This window comes from Pleurodeles waltl, chromosome 2_2 (genome assembly GCF_031143425.1).
Source record: "Pleurodeles waltl isolate 20211129_DDA chromosome 2_2, aPleWal1.hap1.20221129, whole genome shotgun sequence".
NCBI lineage: Eukaryota > Metazoa > Chordata > Amphibia > Caudata > Salamandridae > Pleurodeles > Pleurodeles waltl.
Window position 1 is genome coordinate 212,643,210 of NC_090439.1, and position 19,475 is coordinate 212,662,684.

General features: G+C 46.4%; 1 protein-coding gene and 1 pseudogene across 1 annotated transcript in view; both read left to right on the plus strand.

The window, feature by feature from the left end:
• DNAH5 (dynein axonemal heavy chain 5) overlaps window positions 1-19,475 on the plus strand; it is a 4,110,061-nt gene that overhangs the window by 2,499,615 nt on the left and 1,590,971 nt on the right. The gene's annotated exons all lie outside the window — the stretch shown is intronic.
• On the plus strand, window positions 3,533-3,671 carry LOC138283121 (U6atac minor spliceosomal RNA; annotated as a pseudogene).

A 19,475-nucleotide genomic window follows, 5' to 3' on the forward strand; every position in this document is an offset into this window, starting at 1 on the left:
ATATGCCATACCCCCACCCACCTTGTACACAGCAGCATGCACAACCAAAATAGCTCCATTTCAGAGTAGCAACCACCTGCATGGTGCATTATGGGCAATGTAGTCAAGTAGGCAGTTGATAGGCAACAGTTTATTAGGAAGTTGATAACAGATGGTAGATACTGACAGTGTGTTCCCTATGTCCCACAGGTCTCCCACACGACACCACCGACAGCCAAAGCATCCAGGGGCCACAGGTCAGCCACCAGCCTGCAGAGGAGTCAGGACCAGCCACCACAGGGACCTGCACCACCCACACACAGTCCCCTCATGAAGCACCAGTTGCCATACTGGTGAGTGAGCCAGCACCTGGTCCCAGCCACAGTGCCGCTGTAGATGACACGGAGCCTCCACTGCTTCGCAGACGACGTGTAAATGTCCCTCCAGTGCCGCAGGCTGAGTCAGGGGACGCCTCCATGTCGCCCGCCGAGCCTGCACTCCTACGGGGTCAGCGCCTGCAGACACGGGAGATAAGGAGAATATCAGGGGCCATGCGGCGCATGGAGCAAAACCAGAACAGTGGTATGCAGCTGGTACACACAGAGCTGCAACAACTCAACACACATGTCAGCGACCTTGCACTCTCAATGAGACCACTGGTGGCAGAACTCATAACTGAGAGAGAGGGTGCAAGGCGCCGTGACAGGCAGCTAATGCACCTGTTGGACCGAATTGTCTGCCTCCATCGTCAGGCAGGCAGTGAACACCACTGGCCTTTCACGGCGCACGGTCAGCCTCCAGGTAGACATGGGCCACTTTGCCAGTGATGTGGCACGTGGACTGGGACGTCTCAGCCACGCCGTAGATATCATGGAGGCCCGACAGGTGGCTAGGGGCGTGGCTGACACGCCGCAGGACAGCGAGGAGGGCTCCACCGTCAGCAGTGTCTCAGCCAGTGACACCAGGGTGTTGCGCAGTGGTAGCGCAAGGCAGGGCACTGCTGACACACCAGGAACCAGCCATGCTGTACGAGGCCGGCTTAGAATGTGAGCTCTGCACTGTCCTGGGGTAGAGGCACATGAGGTCAATGTGTCCTCATGCCAGGTGGACTTTTACAGCCCCCGAACTGTAGTTAATGTATATAGTTTTTTTGGTGCACATTATTAAATCCCTTGTTTGTTCCACTTCACACCTGGCCTGTTTGTGTGTGACATTTGTGCGTGTGGTGACAGTTAGCACGTACCTTCCAAAGTATTGGTTTTCAATGTGGTCCCGTCTCAGTCTGCCTTGATTTGCAATGCTTCTATCCCCATGATGGCGATGTGGTAGCTCTTGCTCTTCATCCTCCGAATCTGGGTCTTCTGGGGTGAGAGGTAGCCCACGTCTGGTGGCAATGTTGTGCAGGATAGCGCATGCGCCACCGATCTTGAAAGCTGTTATTGGGGTATACTGGAGGGCACCTCCACTTCTGTGGAGGCATCTGAATCGTGCATTCAGCAGTCCAAAGGTCCTCTCTATGATATTTCGGGTTCTCCTATGTGCACTGTTGTATCGCCTCTCTTTCTCATTGCTGGGTGTTAAGTACAGGGTAAGTATCCATGGTCGTAGTTCATATGCACTGTCACCTGTTTGGCACAAAATGTACAATGTTAGCTGGGCATACTGTAGATGGTTTCCACATTGACCTGTGTGTATGTCTGCAAGGTGTATTCAGCTATACCTAGGAGGTATTCGTCTCCAAACTCCCCACGTTCTAGGCGTTGGTGTATCCCACTGTGCCTGAAAATGTAGGAGTCATGTGTGCTCCCTGGAAATTTGGCAACCATGTCAGTGATAACATAATGGGCATCACATACCACCTGGATGTTCAGTGAGTGGGTACACTTCCTGTTGTGGAACAGATATTCCAGATTTGCAGGAGGGCAGATTTGTATATGTGTCCCGTCCACACACCCTATTACACGGGGGAAGTTGGCAATCCTGTAGAATTCCAACTTTGTGCTGTTGATTTCTGCCTCATTCCTGGGTAGGTATATGTATCTGGACATGTGTGTGAGTAAGGCATCTAGGAATGCTCTGAAGGACCGTGAGAGTGCACTTTGGGATACCCCACCTGCCACAGCAATGACCCCCTGATAGCTACCCGAGGCCAAGAGGTGCAGTGAGCATAGCACTTGCACATGCGTAGGGATGGCGCAGCCGCCCACAGTCAGGCGTTGAAGCTGCGGATTGAGTAAATCTATTAAATCTAGTATTGCTGCACTGCTAAGTCTGTATTTATCATAAATCTCCTCCTCAGTTTGTTGGAAAAGTGTCTGCCTGGTTCTGTATATCTTCTCCTGTCTCTGGCTCCTCCTCCTCATCTGCTGTGCGGCGTGGGCTCTCCTCCTCATTGCTATCACATATATCTCCGCTATCTTGAGTAACCCAGGTGCCTTCTGGGTCTCCTTTTATACTTTGGTTCTGGTTACCACCTGCTCTGAGTTAGTGGTAAATGGGAAGTGCAAAATGGGCTTTTTGCGACTAGTCGCAATTTGCGAGTGACTATTGCATTTGGTTTGCGAGTCGCAAATAGCGACTTCATATTTGCGGGTCGCAAAATGGGGTCGCTATTTATGCGAGTCGGTAATGGCTCGCGTCGCATTTTGCGAGTCGGAAATGGGATTTTTGCATCCCGTTTCCGATTTTGCGGGGTCGCAAATTGCGATTCGGGCCATTTGCGACTCACAAAAGTTTGCTACATCTGGCCCTAGATGTCTCCAAGTACGATGCCGTGATGACATTTAAGAAATTCTTTTAAATATGCAGGTCCTTGATTCTTTGTATGTAGGGGCGGTCCAGCACTTTGACCACGTGGGTGCAGTGGACTGTCCAAAAGAAGTCTCCTACATTTTGTAAAAGGTTCACTGTATACTTTTATGTTAAGTCGTATTAACAAATAAATCATGTTTATTCATCCTTTAAAGTGTACATGTGTGTGCCCACCAAGTTTTGAAATGAAACTGTGTACAGCAGGCAAAAAAAACAAAAAAGTGGATATCAAGGTACAGAGCAGATCTAGAAATATAAAGGGTTGAGGCCTTTGCCAGAGGAACAACCCTTGACAAAACATGCATTTGTGATGCAGTGGGTCTCGCATTTGCTTGAGTTAGAGCTATTGACGTTGCAATACATAACTGGACTTATCTTGCCATATAAATTGGTCAACCCTGCAGCATAATTCCAGTGGCCCTGCATATATGCAAAATAAAAAAAAACATAATTACCTCAACTGGAGCCAGTTCTGCATTTTCTTGTATTGTAATTAAAGGATTCCTCAATAGGCGATTGGCTGAGAAAGGTGCGTATATTATATTACAGTGCGAGCTAGGAGAGAAATTGCCCGGTAGACATTTTAATTTAGTCACTAATTTTTGTAAAAGTCGCATTCTTAGAATAAAATGAGAAAATTATGGATTTCTATTCCAAGTATGAACTGGAACTATGCCTACCCTAATAATGAAGAAATGAAAATCTAGGTGCTCAAATATAGTTCTGGGTTATGTGTATAGGTGTGTTGTTTGAAAGGGGAGAAAGTTAGCACTCCTCTTGACAACGATGGAAGAGGAAGAAACAACATACGGTCATGCAGCGCAAAGTAAAGAAAATTAGTTAGAGCTATTGACTTTGTAAGTTCCTAACTGGACTTTTCTTGCCACATAATTAAAAAATGAAAAGTAAAACAGCTTACATAAGCAAGCCAATTCAAAGCGGCATAGCTGCCAGGAGCGTGAGAACGAAGGGGACACACACAAGGAAAAAGAAGTTTGCTTGCAGTCAAACATATCAGCAAACGTACAATTATCCATGGTCGGTTTCCAAGGCGGTAACAAAACCGCCCCAAGAAGGGACCAACATAAAGTATTTACCAGTGATAACAAAGGTTTTTGAAAGGCAAACCCACAAACAAGTGAAAATGATGGCGTGGTTAAAGGCCCACATAGATACCAACATGTCGGAAAAGCAGCGCTTGTGCGCTGCTATGCTCAACCTGAAAAATGGTGTAGAAAACTAACTGTGATTTGAGAAGGACCATATGCCATATGCCATATGCCAATTAAGTTTGGAACTACACAAATAGTAAATGAAATAATATATAGATGCATAGGGCCACAGGTTGACTGTGCGTGGACCTCAGCATTAGACTTAGGGCCTAATTACGAGTCTTGCAGTCAAAAGACGGCCAGACACGCGGTGGTGGTCGGACCGCAGTGGCTGTGGCGGTCCAACCAAAACATTACAAGGTTGGCGTGTGGTCCCGTCCACCGTCTCCACCAGGATCTAAGATCCCGACAGGCTGACGCAGGCGGGATTGTAATCAGCCACGGTAGCGCTGAAGTCACCACTGCCTAGCTGATTACAAGCCCACCTTTCACCAGCCTTTTCATGGCGGCCTGACCGCCATGAAAAGGCTGGCAGAAAGGCAGTGCTAGGAATGTGTACTATCTGCACTCCAGCCAGTGCGCATTCTGAGGGTGTTGGCCAGCCCCCCCTGAGCAATGGCATTGGACTCTGCTCCATGCTTAGCCGAGTCCAAAGCTGACGCACGTTTCCACCGGTCAGCTCAGTGGAAATCTCATAATGGGGCTGGTGAGGAGACTGCCAGCACCATAGCAGTCTCCTCACCATGATTCTGGCAGTCGGTGTTCCAACCGCCAGACTTTTAATGAGGCCCTTTTTGCTTTGTATTCCTAAAATCAGAAAAGCACATTTCATGCTGGGGTTCTCCCTGCTCAAGTTAAAGGGTAAAAAATTATTCCGTATTTGTGAAAGGGGCGTATATTTACAGGGAGATGAAAAGCCATGCAAGGTGGCTTTGCGTGGCCTTGTTAATATGGGATGGCGCACTGAGCCGCCGGAACATTTAAAAAATGACGCTTTAGAGACGCTGTGTGCCGCTAGGGGCTTGGAAATTTGCCTCTAAAAATTCTATGCTTTCACTTGAATTCAGGAACTCCTAGGACAACTAATACAAGTATCAAACATATATGTCTAGTTGAGCCATCTCACCAGCTCCTCCTATCAAACTTCAGAGGCTGATTAGTAGTTTTAGTATTGTCACATTGTCAGTTCCAATTCCTCATGGTTCTGTGTGTGTTTACTTTTCCCAGCTGCTGACCAAACCGATTACAGCCCACTTTGGTGTGATACACTTTTGGGAAGGGGAATAGGCTGTCTGAAAAGGCATGTAGTGCTTACCCTTCATAGTGCCACAGTACCTCCTCATAAATCATATTTGTACAAAGCTTAGACAAAAACACGGGTTAAAGCAACATTATAGTTAGGTGAATTTATCACTGACAACGTTAACGTTTTCAACAAAAAAAACACAGAAATTCACCAGTTATAGTTAGCAGCACTCACTAAATTAAATGTGTGCTCCCGTCATGCACTGCTTATGACCTTACATACAACATCACTTATGACATGTTCTATGACATAATTTGTGACATCACTGGTGACTTCTCAAATGACATAATTGAGAACATCACTGATGACATACAGTAATTGATGACATCATTGACAACATCATCTAATGAGTGTCCTAGCTTTGTTTTACACTTTGCATAGTGGCAGATGACTACAGTAGTTCTTTTCTACCTAATATTGTACAGCCATGGTCCAGCTAATGGTTGTCATTGTGTACAAAATGCATGTGCACCTAATGCACCATGGATGTGTAGAAATATTGAACTTGCTATAAATCTTTGCATTGAAGAGTAGCTGTGTTACTCTGTTTTAGTTCAAAACGTTAACCTTGTTACTGAGAAATTCACCTAACTATAATGTTACTTTAACCTTTGGTTTCTTCAGTGAATTTCTAAGTTTTTTTTTAAACAACAGATATTTTTATTGTACCTTACTATAACATTCAATATTTCAGTAGTGAATGTGTGTTTGCTTAGTTCTTGTAACTCTCATGTGTATACGTGGCACCAGCAAACTAGTCTTAAGTTGTCATTGCTCTCAAGAGAACCTCTAAACTGTTAACTAAAACAGCTCTTTACAGAGCTACCCTCTAGTTTTATCACATATGTGTTTTGGACTGATTACCTCCTTTTATTCTTAAATTCACACACAGGAATCTCCCGAGAGCCAAAGAAGCCCATCATAACCAGCGGCTGTCACAAGCCTCTTGTGAAAGTTCGTGAGAGCCATAGAGGCAATCCCCAGCATGCTGTCCGAGTGGGGGCAGTGCTTCCTGGTTTGCTCTTGAAAGCCTCTTGCAAGATCATACTTTTTATAATGGAATTTGCATTTACACTGAATATCTCCTGATGTAGCATTTATAATTTAAATACTCCAGAAGAGTAACAGTGTGTTTAGTTTAATGAAATGCAATCCATTATATGATTGTGGGGAAAAGTAAATCACTTTGATTTATGAAAAAACCTGGCCTCTACTGTCAGACTTGTCTCTCAGATGATGGGTAGCATAGTAAGGTGTGTGCATGGACTGGAATGTTCTTTCAGACCTTTCAGATGATGGGTGTACATAGTAGGCTTTGTGGTGGGAGACTGCCTTCTTCCCTGAGACCTCTCTCTTGGATGACAGGTGTGCATAGTATGCTCTGTCCAGGGGCTGTCGTCCCTGCTACCACTCCTCTCTCTGATAATGGGTGTGCATAGTACAGTGTGGGAAGAAACTGTACTCTACATACAAATCCTACTAAGCCAATGGGCATACATAGTAGACTCTAATAAACACCATCTCCAGTAACACTCCTTCCCACAGTAGCAAGTGTGCATACTACAGTGTATTTAAAGATGACCTACTCCATTCAATTTCATGATCCCACAAGAGCCTCAGGAAATCTTTTTTGAAAATATTAATTAACCATCTACTTATCACAGTACTTATCTCTTAAACACTTATTCTAAAAAAAGGACCACAATATGCATTTCTTCTAATAGAGAGTATTGAGACCTCATCTACACCCTTTTATTATTTGAGATCCAGCAAGAGTTCTGCAAGATCGTGAAAATTAGCTAAAAACAGTATACATTTGTAGGAAGCTGGCCTGATGTGTGGTGAGCACCTATAGTATTATGACCCTATACCAGGTATCCCCTATTAGTGAGGTGTAGTCAGTGTCTAGAAAGCCAGATTCTCTAGAGGTAGCTGTGGATGAGCAGCAAAGGCTTATCTAGTGGTCATGCAAAGCTCATGCAATACCACTTATAGTTACACAGCACTTACACACATGAAAGGACCACACAGTGTTACAAAAATAAAGTTACTTTATTTTAGTGACACAACTACTATAATACTGTATAGGCAATGCTCTACTAGCAGGTGAGTAAACACACTATTATATACACATTAGTAATCAGGAATGAGCATAGAAAGCGATAGAAAATAGTGAAATAACAGTAACCAGTAGAGCCCCTGGGGGAGTCTAAACCATATACTAAAAAAATGGAATGCGAAAGTCAGACCCCCACCCAGGTAAGTGGAATCTATTGGAAGCTGGAAGAACTAGGACCTTCAAAAGATAAGTACCAGAGTGCCCCGCAGCGACTAGGAGAGAAGAGGTAAGTACCTGTTTTTTCCCAAACCCACAGAGAAACTTTGCAAAAGGACTGGGCAAGACCCAAGCAAGACTGGAAGAAACAGAAGATGGATCCTGACAGAAGAGGACCTGCAAATAAAGGGGACCAAGTCCAGTTCCAGTTGGAGTGATCGGTTGTGGTAGGAACCATTACCCACCCTTCTCGAGATGCAGGACCAGGTCGACGGTGAACCAGGAGTCGGCTGTGCAGCACAGGAGCAGAAGAAGAGTTCCAGCAGTCGATGTCCCACAACAGAAGAAGAGTTGCAGTCCATCAGTGGTGTGCCAAAACCACCAACAAGCCTTGGGAAAGGCAAGAGTTGCAGAAGGAGAGTTCGCAGAGCTGCTGGGGACTAGGAAGGTCTGAGGGGACTCAACCCAAGGAGGGAGGAGAGCCAGAAGTTGAGGATGCAGGTACAGGAGTTGCGGTGAGGCCCACTGAGCACACCTGGAAAGGAGTCCCACATTGATGGAGCAGCAGGCAGGAGACTATGCATTGCAGCGAAGGGTGCTGGAGGCTGGGGCTTCACAGAGCCTAAAGATCCCTTGGAAGAAGAGCTAACAAGCTGTGGTAGCTGCAAGAGTTGCCTTGCACAAGGGTACCGTTCTGCAAGGAGAGGCAAAGACTCACCACCTCCAAAGTCAGCCATCTAGTAAAGGGGACGAAGGGGACCATTCAAGACTACCACCTGTGTTGCAGGATCCACACAGATTTGCAGGAGGGAGACTCCACGCAGACAGTTGTTGTTGCAGTTGGTACCTGCGGATGCAGGGGAGTGACTCCTTCACTCCAAGGGAGATTCCTTCTTGCTTCTTGGTGCAGACTGTAGACTTGCCACCCTCAGAGGATGCACAGCCGGGGAACTGTTGCAGTTGCTGGAAGGAGCAACAATGTTGCAGAGTGGAGTCGTCGCTGCAGATTGTAGGTTCCTGTGAAGTCCAGTTGCGGTTCCAGAGGCCAGAAGTCAAAGTAAACATGGCAGAGGAGTCCTGCTGGAATCTTGCACGTGTAAGCTGAGGAACTAACCAAGAGGGAGACCCTATATAGCCCTAAAAGGGGAATTGGTTACCTAGCAGGGTGACCACCTATCAGGAGGGGCTGTGACGTCACCTGCCAGACCTGGCCACTCAGATGCTGCCAGAGGCCTCAGGCCATCTTAAATTTAAGATGGCAGAATCAAATGGCCACCTGGAGGAGATCTGGACACCACCCCTGGGGGGGCCAATGGGCAGGGGAGTTGTAACTCCCCTTTCCATTGGCCTGTTTCGTGCCAGAAGAGGGATCGGGGGTCCCTGAACTGGTGCAAACCGGTTTATGCAAGGAGGGCACCAAATGTGCCCTTCAAAGCATACCAGTGGCTTGGGGAGACTACCCCTCTCAAGCTATGTAACACCTATTTCCAAAGGGAGAGGGTGTTGCCTCCCTCTCCCAAAAGAAACCCTTTGTTCTGCCTTCCGGGGCTTGAGCTGTTCAAGCAGCATGAGAGCAGAAACCTGTCTGTAGGATAGCAGTCTAGTGGGTCTGTAGGAGGGCCCTCTACGGAGCCACCAGAGTGCATGGAATCATACAACCAATACTGGCAACAGTATTGGGGTATTATTCCAACATGTTTGATCCCAAACTTGCCTAGGTTCGCAGTTACCATTATGTACCTGGACATAGGTAGTGACCTATGTCCAGTACACGGCTGAAATGGCTTCCCCACACTCATGAAGTCCAGAGAAATTGAGCTGGAGTTCGTGGGCCCACCTCTGCTTATGCAGGAGTGTCCTCACACACAGGTACTTGCACATTGCCCTCTGGGCTAGGAGGGCCTGCAATAGAAGTGACATACAGTGACCTGGTGCATTGACCTGTAGTGAAAGGGTGCTTGCACCTTTTCACACAGACTGCAATGGCAGGTCTGCAGACACGTTTTGCATGGGCTCCCGTGGGTGGCATAATACATGCTGCAGCCCATGGGAAACACCTGGTGCCCAGTAACCCTGGGTACCGAGGTCCCATATTCTAGGGACTTAAATGGGGGCACCAGTATGCCAATTGTGGGGTGTACAAAGTCATTAGAGGGAGAGAGCACAGTCACTGGGGTCCTGGTTAGCAGGATCCGAGTGAACACAGTCAAAAAACACTGACAGCAGGCAAAAAGTGGAGGTAACCATGCCACAAAGAGGAGTAGCCTCTTTCTAACATAGTTACCCCCAATTTTGGCCTGTTTGTGAGTGTATGTCAGTGTGTTTTTACTGTGTCACTCTGATCCTGCTAGCCAGGACCCCAGTGCTCATAGATAAAAAACTGTATATCAGTGTGTTTTGCCTGTCTCACTGGGATCCTGCTAGCGAGAACCCCAATGCTCATAGTTTGTGGCCTATTGTGTATGCCTCTGTTGTGCCTATCTGTGTCACTGAGGCTCTGCTAATCAGAACCTCAGTGATTATGCTCTCTCTGCTTTTAAATTTGTCACTGTAGGATAGTGACTTAATTTACCAATTTCAATTGGCACACTGGACCCCCCTTATAAGTCCCTAGTATATGGTACCTAGGTGCCCAGGGAACTGGGGTTCAAGGAGATCCATATGGGCTGCAGCATTCCTTCTGCCACCCATAGGGAGCTCAGACAAACCCTTACACAGGACTGCCATTGCAGCCTGTGTGAAATAGTGCACACACTGCGCTTAAGTAACTTTTAAGTCGCCTATATGTCTAACCTTCACTTGCTGAAGGTTAGGTGCAACGTTACTAAGTGTGAGGGCACCCTGCAGTAGCAAAGGTGCCTCCACATAGTTCAGGTCCATTTCCCCAGACATTGTGAGTGCGGGGACACCATTACACACGTGCACTACATATAGGTCAATACCTATATGTAGCTTCACAATAGTAACTCCGAATATGGCCATGTAACATGTCTAAGATCATGGAATTGTGCCCCCATTCCAAATCTGGTATTTGGGAGCCAATTCCAGGCATCCTGGGGGCCCCCATTCCTACCAAACCAGCTCTCTGAGGCTTGCAGTGCAGCTACAGCTGCTGCCACCTCACAGACAGGGTTCTGCCCTCCTGGGGTCTGGGCAGCCCAGTCCCAGGAAGGCAGAACAAAGCATTTCCTTTGAGAGCAGGGTGTTACACCCTCTCCCTTTGGAAATAGTTGTTACAGGCTTGGGAGGGGTAGCCTCCCCCAGCCTCTGGAAATGCATTGAAGGGCACAGATGGTGCCCCCCTTGCATAAACCAGTCTACCGGTTCAGGGACCCCTTCTCCCCTGCTCTGACAGGAAACTGGACAAAGGAAAGGGGAGTAACCACTCCCCTGTCCATCACCACCCCAGGGGTGGTGCCCAGAGCTCCTCCAGTGTGTCCCAGACTTCAGCCATCTTGCTTTGCAAGGTGTAGGGGCACTCTGGAGGGCTCTGAGTGGCCAGTGCCAGCAGGGGACATCAGAGACTCCTCTTGATAGGTCCATACCCGATAGGATAGCCAATCCCCCTCTCAGGGCTCTTATGGTCTCTCCTGTGGGTTCACTTCAGATTCTGCTTGCAAGTATCCGTTAGAAAACTTCTGACCACGGATCAACCGTAGCCTGCTCCAAGAATCGCTGTAACTGCAACAAAGTGTCTACAAGAGACACTTTTTTTCAGCAACCTCAACTCCAAGTCAACAACTGCAACAGTTTCCACGGTGCGCATGCTCTGGGGACTCCCTGTCTTCATCCTGCACCAGACGAACCAAAGAAATCTCCAGTGGAGTGACGGAATCACTTCTCTGCTCTAAGCAGGCACCTTCCAAGACAACTGGTACCCTGGGACTCCTCTCACAACGACGAGCGTGCTACTAAGGACACAGAGGGTGGACATCATCGACATAGACTGTCCTGAGGTCCTACTGACGTAATTTGGAGGAGGTACGACCTTGCCTTCCCCCAGAACGACGGTACCCCTGTGTTCTGTGTCTTCTTCACCTACTGAGGCCTCTGTGCACTCTTTGCAAAATTCCTTTGTGCCCAGCCTGGACCAGGTCCCTAGCACTCTACCCTGCAACGCTGAACTCGCTGAGTTGTTCTCCAGCTGCGTGGGACCTTCTTTTGTTGTGATACATCAACCGCGTTTTGCACCTCCTTTGAACCCGGATCCTGTGGCTTCTTGGGGTGCTGGCTGGCATCCTGAGGGCTCTCTAAAGTGCTGAGAGTCCCCTCTTCCTCCTTACATAGAGATCCCTCCTGGGTCCATCCAGTGCCATTTTGACATAAAACTCACTTTTGTCGTAGCCAAAGCTTGTTGGCGACTTCCGACACAAAATCTCGTCTGCAACGATCTTCACGCCGTGGGACATCTTTTGCATCACGCAGGAACCCGCTGACATCTTCCTAGGGTGCATTCCTGCAGTCTTCGACTAACCGGAGACTTTTTTTTTGCACCCTCTTCTGGGTTGACAGGGGCTCCTGTCCTTCCTGGAACTTCTTTTGACTTCTGGACATGGTTCCCTTCCTTTGCAGGTCTTCAGGTCCAATAATCCAACAGTTGTTCTGTGCAGACTTGGTGGGCTGCTGCAAAAGCCCAAACACGAGGCTCTGGGGTCAGGTAATTTACTTACCTTTACTGTATTCTTACGCTCCCAGCGATTCTGCACACAATACACTTGTCTAGGGGGGAATTTGTGATTCACATTCCACTTTTTTAGTATATGGTATGTGTTGCCTCTAGAACTATTTTCTCCCATTGCATTCTATAGGATTTCCTACTGTTTGCATTGTTCTTTGACTATTTACTTGTCTTACTTGTCTAATTTTGGTGTCTAGTGTATATATTCTGTATAATACTTATAATACTTACCACCAGAAGGAATATTGTCTCTAAGATATTTTTGGTAATGTGTCACCCAAATAAATACCTTTATTTTCGGTAACACTGAGTATTGTCTTTACTTGTGTATAAGTACTGTGTAACTATAAGTGGTATTGCATGAGCTTTGCATGTCTCCTAGTTCAGCCTAAGCTGCTCTGCTATAGCTACCTCTATAAGCCTAAGCTGCTAGAACACTACTACTTGACTAATAAGGGATAACTGGACCTGGTATAAGGTGTAAGTACCCAATGTACCCACTACAAACCAGGCCAGCCTCGTACAGTACTTTCCTACAACATTTAATTTCTTCAAGTAGTTATCCCTTAAATGCCTCCTTTCTAAACTTAGGGGGAGAGCATGTCTTTTTACTGCCTTTATCAATAGCTTTTTTATTTAATTTCTACCACACCTCCAGTTTTTCACAATGGCGGCCATTTCATTTCTAACATTCCAACATCCAGCCAATCAGAGTGCCTGAGAAACTTGAGGGAGCCTCTCACTCCTGTGAGAGCGTGAAGGCTCATGGGAAAAACTGGCCTCTTGACCATTCGCACGCCTTCATTTTCAAATTTACACTCTTGCTGGAGGCTCGTGGAACTTTCGCGAGTCCAATCATCCAAATATACAATTAAATTTTACCTGTAGTTTCTCAGAAACCACTGAATGGATTTACACCAAATCACAAAAAGCACAACCTGTGGACCAAGATCTAGCTTCCTGATGAATTTGTTAGGATTCTATTCAACATTTTTCACTGTAGGCTCGTCTAAAGAAGTCCATGGAAATTGCATGGGGAATTGTATGTTTTGAGCCCCCTCTTTTCTCATCCCCTGCTTGATGGATCACCCTAAATCTTCCCAAGAAGGAGCTGAGGTTGATGAACTTGTTTTTTTGGAAAGTTTTGAGAAGATCCGTCAAATGGAACCAAAGTTATCAACAAACCAAAAACACTCTGTCTATGGAAAAACAGAACTTACTATAACTACCTAGTGATGACCGCCAATAGACAAAATAAGCATATATGTATATATATATATATATATATTTATATATATACAACCTACTGGCGGTCACTAGTGGGTAGTTATAGTTAGGACCTGGTTTCTATAGGAAGAACCTTTTTTGAGTTGGCTATATCTTTGGCACTGTTTGACGAATTTTGCAAAAAGGTGACCTCTGTGGCCTGGTACATGGAAAGTTTCAGGGCAATCCATCAAGCAGGGGCTGAGAAAAAGGGGGGGTCAAAAAGTGTGTTTCCCGTGTTAGTGCCCATAGGGATTTTAGATACTATTGCAGCCTGAACTGATGTACGGAATTACTCCATATGTGGCAGAAACAAAACGCTTGGTCCAGAAAGCACCCTTTTCGTTATTTAGTGTAAAGCCGTTCAGTAGTTTTTGAGATACCCAAAGAAAACTAAATGTGTATATCTGGGGTGAGCCTAAGCACAGATCTCATGGTAAGATCTGACTGGCTGTCAGCACTTCAGCCAGATAGTGCTGGTAGCCATCATGGGACCAATATACATGATAACACGCTTGGAAATGCATTGTAATGAATGCATTTCTTGAGGGTCACAAAACGAAGAATATATAAAGGGTGATAACAGATTTTAGTTACAATATAAATCATTTGTTGCTTAGGTGCCAAGTTTGCTATACTGTAAAAAAAAACTTCTGCTGGGATTTCATGAATCATGTTGAGAAAACAGTTGTCTCATGATTTTCCCATAGAGGTTATGGAAAGTGCTCCAAAAGCTAAAATGGAAGCATATTTTCTGTAAATTCACACTATCTTTCTCAGCCATATAAGAATGAAGGCTGACAGTCTCAGTAAAACGTGTACTTCCAACAGTTTTGCATGTCAGTTGATTCCCTTGCGTTTTACTGCAGCTTCCCAGAGTGTTCGAAAGAACAACATGGTCGCTAATAGTCTTACTTAGAACAAAAGTGTGGCACGCCTGAAGCCATCTTGATTGAATTAAACTGGTAAAACTTAAAATATTTAATTTAGAAAGGAACAAATTTAGGGGGTTCATTTTGTCATAGTATGGTTAGTGAACCATGCTGAAAGCCCTCCTGCATGGAGGGGACTGGAGAGGTCTCACATACCTGTGGGGACAGGGGCTTCTACCCTGGGAGACCTTTTTTAAGTAAGGGGGATTACTCCCATTTGAGGACTTTAGGGTGGACTTTGATGTCACAAGGGAGTATTTCCTCTTGGACAGGGTGGTTACCTCGACTATTCAATGCCACTGGTGAAATAGCACAGTTGAGCCCCCAGCCCTGGGTAGCTGTTGCTATATAGCCCTCTCCTCAGGCACTGTCAAAATGGTTTCCTGTTTGAATAGGGCCTTTGGGGGGGATCGCCCCCGCTCTCTTGAAAAGCTGAAGACCAGCTGGGAGAAAGATTTGGGAACCCCGATATCGGAGGAGGCCTGGGATGCCATACTCAATTGAACGCCCCATGTGTCTCGAAATGTCATCTTCAAATTGATTCATTTTTATGTTCTGCAGCGAGCATACTTGGCCCCTGAGCAAATTCAGAGATACTTTCAGGTTGCAGACGCAGGGTGTCCCAGATAATGGAGAATGGAGCAGGACTAATACACCTGTTGTGGAGTAGCCCGAATGGGGCAGGACTAATACACCTGTTGTGGAGTTGCCCTCCTATCCATTCGTACTGGAAGGAGATCACAGAGCTACTGGCCACCGTCCTAGATAGAGACATCCCATGCACAACAGGGCACTGTCTGCTGAGCTGGTTCCCGCACACCTTGAAAACCAAAGTTACCAGTAAGTTCCAAAATCTAGCATTTTTATTGGCAAAGTGTGAGATAATGCGCAATTGGAAATCAGCGGGGGATCCCAATTACTGAAGTGGCATAGCAAGTTGACAAACAGTAGAGGGAGCAATATTGGTGAGGGGAGCGAACAGAGGGATTAGTATATTAGAGGCGGCACATGCGTTTCAGGCCCTGGTGGCTGATCTTCGGGCACCTTCTGCAGAAGATGCTGTAGAGCCTTGAGGAGCAGGCCTGGAGAATCGCGTCATTGACCTGGGGCAGCCCCCTTCTGGACTATGGATTGCTGATTCCCCCTTTCGGTAGGGATACAATTGGATATTGGGACTGGCAACTGGGGACTGAACGTAGTTTGCAGCCTGGAGACATACTACTCCTATAAAAGATTACAGCAGATTCAATCAATGAGGTGTGGGGGTGGTACTGGTTGGGGGAGCTGCTTTTGTTGATGGTTACTGAAGGCTAACAATAGACCTCATGTGAAGCAGACACAACAATACGCCTAGCTATAAATGATTTGGAAGTTGTCCTCATTGTAATATTGCTCTTGCCTGTGTGATAGAATGGTGCTGTGAGACTGAGTCCAGCTGGGCCTTCTGTTTTATTGAAATTTAATTGAATATGTTTAAAAAAAGAAAGTATAGTTAGTGTTGTGGAAAGAAAAATTAGGACATGTTTTAAATGAGTTCTCAAATATCTTCATGTTGTACTTACAATAGGAGCAACTTGTCATTTGATTCGCTTGTGCTCTATTGCAGCCGCAAAGTGTTCCAAAGAACAACTAGAGTGTTAACAATCTTAGTATTGATAAAAGTGTGGCATACCTGAAGCCATCTTGACTGAATCCAATTGGTAAAGGAACACAATGAGGGGGTTCATTTTGTCATAGAAATTATGGTTAGTGCTGTAGAGAGAAAAATTAGGGAACATTTTAAGTGAGTTCTCAAAGAGCTTCCTCTTCTAGTTCACTAAACCATTCTGACATGCAGACAGAAACATGCACTTTCAACACCAGCGGCAGACTGTCCGTTAACTCCATGGTGATCAGCGGCTTTACTACAATGTTCTAATGGGTAACTAGAGTGCTAACATTTTTAATTTATATCAGAATTGTGACACATCTGAACGCCAACTTGATGGAATTGAAGTGGAAAATTGAAAGCATTTTGTAGTGAGGGTACTGCAGTGAATGAGGAGATTGGGGAGCTTTATAACAAGTAAGACTCCCAAGATGGCCACCAGAGAAAAAAGAGCCGAAATGTAGCACACATATTATCCAAGTATAGCCCAAAGACAGAAGTGTGCAAAACACTTTTTTTTTTTATTTGTATAGTGCAGACGTATCCTAAAGGTATTAGAGTGTTTTACATGAGCATCACTGACATTACACAAGAACACATTCCTTTTGGGCTTTAGGCATGGGGAGATTAAGTGATGTGCCCAGCATCACAAGATGTCAAGCCAACACTGAAAGTCGAACCTGGTTCCCCAGCTGCAAAGTCTGCAGCTGTAGCCAAAAAGCCACCTTCTCTCCTCTAAGTGTAACATATAATCAAGTGATCAACTGGTTAACAAAAATCGAGATAGCAAGTAATTTAAAAGTGCTTTGTTTGCTATATGAGAACTCAGAAAATATGTCCTCAGTTTAGTTTTTTAGTTACCAACCATAATTTCTATGGGAATAAGACCCTCTCATGTATATAATTTCTAAAGGAAATATTTTATATATTACAGTTTTGATTACATCAGGATGACATCAGGCATGCCACACTTTTTCAATAAATATAGAGTGTTAGCAATCTAGTTGTTCATTAGAATACTGTGGGGAGGCAGATGTCAGGGGCACAGACTCAGATAACTGAGAGAAAGGTGGATGGTGCAGAGGCAAAAAGTTGACCACGCTGGGCAGGCGGGAGGGGCAGTGCCAGCACAACAGACCATGGAGGGCCCGGGGAAAACAGGGTAGGGGCAACAATCCAACCATGCAGAATAGGCAAGAGAGGCTGTGGGAATATAATAGACCATTGAGGGCAGAAGAAAGCGGCAGTGAAGGTACCACCATCCATGCCAACAGACCCGATTCAGGCAGAAAACTTGCAATCTTTTTAAGCTCAAAAGGGCTTTAATTTATTTGTCTCCTTCCTAAAATCTCCTCTTTTTCTATATAAGTCAATGGGGAAAATCAACGCCCCAAGTTTTTTTTCAAAATCTCCCTTTTAACAAGTTCAAAATGTTGGCAAGTATGGTACATTGGATCACTGAGGGCAAGAGGAATAGGGTGGGAACATGGACTTGAATTACAGAGGGCGAGAGGGAGATAGGCAGAGGCACCAGACTGACCTTACAGGGCCGGTGTCATTGGTTGCAGCAGCACAATACACCATAAAGGGCAAGTGAACGGCAGTGCAGCACAACCGACCATGGAAAGCAATAGGGAGGGGACAGGGCCATGACCATGAACAACAGAGAGCAGAGGGGAAAGGGGCAAGAGCAGCAAACTGATCATACGGACAGACAGGAGGAACAGTTTGCAGCATAATGGACCTTAAGGACAGGAGGGAGGGGGCAGCGGCACAACAACAGACCAGATACAGAAGGAGGGAGTGGATATGGGCCTGCACATGGAAAATGGAGGGTAGAGGCACAGGGGCAGGGTTGGAGCTGCAAGCTGACCATGGAGGGGAGGCAGGATGGGCCAAAGAAGCACAACACACCATGGAGGGGAACACTGAGTCTATAATAGCATACACACAGACAACGGAGGGAAGGTGGGAGGGGGTCGAGGCAACAAGCTGACCACACAGGGCAGATGGGAGGGGTTGTGGCAGCACAACAGCCATGGTGGGCAACAGGGAGTGACAGGGACATGCACAAAGGACCATGGGGGACAGAAGGGAAGGGTAGGGGGCAGGACACAGACAAGAGCGGGCAGGGAAGGGGACTTAACAACGCACCACGTGGATTAGGCAATAGGAGCAGTTGCAACACAACAAACCATGGAGGGCAGAAGGGAATGGCGGTAGAATGGACCATGGTGGACAGGAGGGGGATAGCAGCATGGAACTCGGTCAGGCAGGGTGCAGGTGGCAGGGACAAGTAGTAGTCATCAGACCATGTTAGACAGATGGAAGGTGAAGTGGCAGCTCAACAGAACACTAAGGGTAGTTAGGAGGAGCAGTGACAGGTCCACGGAACATGGTGGGCAACAAGGATGGAGCAGGGGCAAGTGCACAGACATCAGAAGGCAGCGGGAAGGAGGGTAGGGCCAACAAGCTAAGCACAGAGGCTAAGCAGGAGGATAATGATGGGGCACAGAATTGTGCAATGGAGGGAAGGAGGAGTGAGCAGGGACATCAAGATAAATGAAGGACGGTGGCACAACATCAGACCATGCAGGGCAGGAGGGAGGGTGATGGTGCATGGACTCGGACATCAGACCATGTAGGGCAGGAGGGGGGGCTGGTGCATGGACTCGGACAACAGACAGTAGGCAGGAGGTGAATGGGGTAGCAAGCTAACTGTTCAGGGCAGGCGGGAAGGGCAGTGGCAGAACAGTGGCCACACAGGGCTGTAATGAGGGAGCAGGGGCATGGACAATAGATGGCAAGGAGGAGGCGGTGCAGGAGCAGCAAGCTTTAGTGGGGGCAGCACAATGCCAGCCACACTGTTGCTAGTAAGTAAGAGATATTGGAGAGGGCTTGGCACATCCAGACATTGGCTAATGATTATTCAGACGTGCTTTAGCAACAGGACTCATTGAAGAATTTAGCTTATAGTAGTGAGAGAGAAGCAAAGAATAGCAGAAAGTAGGGTGAGTGGCACGTGAGTGAAAAGGGCAGGATGCATAGCCATAATGGCAGAAGCCTGCAGTACTGAAGAACGGGTGGAGAGCAGGAGTAGACAACCTTTTATTCCTGCTCATTCTTTATCAAAGTTCATTTACAAATAAAGTGGAAAATGCCATTGCTTAGGCTGCCTACGTAGGCCCTGAAGACTGGTCTCAAAAGCACCATTGCCGTAGTAATTGCTCTGAAGGGAACTCCTTTAAGGATGTGCTCCTTGTAAAAAGGAAGAATGTTGTCACTTAAAGTGCAAGAGAGCCAGTGGCTTAAGTAGGCTGACCCACTGCCCCATGCGGTATGTGAATGACACATAAATAGACCAATGAATGAAAAAGGGTGTCTAAAAGCCCCTGCAAATAAGCATATCTAATTTTACTGAAAATTAATTGTAGACCTAATGATGTGGTCCTATCCCACCATACCTTT